The sequence below is a fragment of the Ursus maritimus genome, unplaced genomic scaffold, assembly GCF_017311325.1.
Source record: "Ursus maritimus isolate PB19 unplaced genomic scaffold, ASM1731132v1 scaffold_17, whole genome shotgun sequence".
Classification (NCBI taxonomy): Eukaryota; Metazoa; Chordata; class Mammalia; order Carnivora; family Ursidae; genus Ursus; species Ursus maritimus.
The window spans coordinates 13,396,347-13,398,799 of record NW_024424119.1 but is presented as its reverse complement, the minus strand read 5'-3'; positions in this window follow the sequence as shown (position 1 = coordinate 13,398,799).

The following is a 2,453-nucleotide window of genomic DNA, read 5'->3' as shown; positions in this document are numbered from 1 at the left end:
AAAATTGAATAATGCACAGCAAGGAGGTCCACCCTTCACCTGGATCCCAACACACAGCTTGTCTAGGTCTGTGTAAACTTAGTCCTGATACACACACACATACACACCCCCCTACTCCTACAGATATGCAAGATGATAATGCATCTATGCACAGGTGGGTCAGCTGGGAAATCTAAGCCCTTGGATTTGGATTAAAACGTTGCTCCCCTCAGTGGCTCCCTTCACTCTATGCTACTAAATCCAATAGAAGGGTGGGAGGAATTGGGGTCCTCAAGCCAAAGAAGTTTTCCAGGTTGTAACTGGGGAGACGTCAGAGTGTCAGTTTTAGTAGTTCAAACCATTGGAGTTGGAGGTATGGATTGGAAATTAAAGGTGGCCCGAAATGCTCTGATCTGATTAGGGTTCTCTTTCTGTGAGCAGCTGGGAGAACTGAAAACTAGGAACGAGGACTACGGATGCCCCAGGTAACCTCCTTCCCCCCTTACTGCTCTCTTTAATCCAAGAGCTGAGACAACTTGCTTTCGCGGTTTTAAGAAAGAAGAAGAAAGCCAGAAAGTTGAGCCAGAAAGAGGAAAAGAGGCAAATAAAGAGGGAAGGCAGGGAGAAGAGAATGAAACCAAAGGAAAATTCAGAAAGAAGTTGGGAGGCGAGGGAAAAAGGGGAGGAAAGAAAACAGACAAAGACCGGCAAGAAAGGAATGAGGGCTAGGAAGATGCAAGTATCTTTCTTTAACGAGCCGGAGTTACACCCATCTTTCACTTTCAAATCAATCGTCTAGATCTTATCCGTTTCCTTTGTGAAGGTTGTCCGGGTTGCTGAAGGAAGCTAGTCAGTACTCCTCCCCCTGCCCCTCGCGTGGCTCCCCTGCTGTACCCCCGGGCGCTGAGACCCAACACACCCCGAGTGGGATCCTTTGCAGGAGCGCGACTCTGGGAACACTCTTGCGGCTGGTTGTCACCTGGGAGCCTAACCGGATTAATACCCAGAGTTGGATTACGCTGGCTGTCACCAATACGCCTAAAGATTATAATCCAATTTATGCACATTACTGCCAGTATTAACTTTATCTGCTATTTTAAGACTCCCAGTTGCCCCGCGTGTCCTCAGAGGACAATCCTCCACGTTCTGATGCAACCCACCAGGCTGTCAGGAGGGGAAACCTCCCGAAGAAAACAACTCCAAGCCCGGTCCCTGAGGGTCTGCACCCGGTACTCCCAGGTGTCTCACTTTCACCTGGGCACCGCTTTATGATGCCTCCCAGCCGGGGATTACCAAAGCGGGAGGAGTTCCCTTGGAAGGAAATGGCATTTTTGTTCATTTCATTTTTGAATTTTCTGTGGCGGTGGCAGAAGGGCGGGGAGTGGGGCCGGTGGGCGGGTGCCTGCGAGTAGCTTGGGAAGGGGGCCAGGGGATTGTTGCCGGTTATAACAGTCTCAGCGAGTGCTTTTTGATGTTTTGTTTGTAGAGTGGCACTGCTCTCGCTCTGTCCTTAAAAGTTCGTTTGGGCGTGAGTTCTTGCCTTTTCAGCACAAAACCACAAACAGACGGGGTGGAAAGTAAAAGAAAGCTCCCCCCCCCCACGAGCGTGCAAACGCCGAAGACTTGATTTAACACCCCTTCCCCGGCTGCTGGGGGCTCTAGGCAGTGGCTACATTCCAGCAGTTTTAATCCGTTTTTTATTGTAGGGCGAGAGGAGTTTACACAGGGGCTGGGATGGCTCCCCAGCTGGCCGCTCTCCCCACTCTAGCGCCCCTTCCCCGCCCTCTGCTCCACCTCCCCCCCTCCTCCCCAGTAGGAACCTGTTACTTTAAGCAGGGCTTTCCAGTGTGGCGGTGCGGGCCGCCGGGGTTTCGGGAGGTGGCCGGTGATTGGCTCCTTCGAGCTCCCCCTGGCTTGCTCGCTCGGCCTCCCCGCGCGCTCCGCCCCGCCCGCGCGCCCTCCCTCCGCCCCGTAAGGCTCGGAGCCCCGGTGTCAGGCGCCACGGCGCATGCTCCGGAATCTCATCCTCTGGCCCTGGAGCTGCTGCTGCTGCTGCTGCTGCTGCTTTTGCTTTTGGGGCTGAGTTTAATAAGCGAGCGAGCGAGCGAGCAAGCGAACGCGGGGGGAAAAAGGCAGAGAATGTCCGCCATCTACCCTCCGCTCCTGGGCGCGCTCTCATTCATAGCAGCCTCTTCATGAATTACAGCTGAGGGGGGCGGGGGAGGGGGGTACCACACAACACCCCAGCAAACCTCCGGGCCCCCAGGCATGGCTAGCTCGGTAAGTACATGCAAAAAAAAATAATAAAAGACCCCCCCCTCCCCGCCTTTCCTCCCTCGCCCTGCGCCGCCGCCGCCGCCGCAGCCCAGACAGCGCCAGCGCTCCGCGGTTCCAATTAGAGAAAGGTTGGTACGGCTTGCAGGGAGCTGCTGTCTCTCCCTCAGCCTCCGCTCCCCTCCCTCCCTTCAACCCCC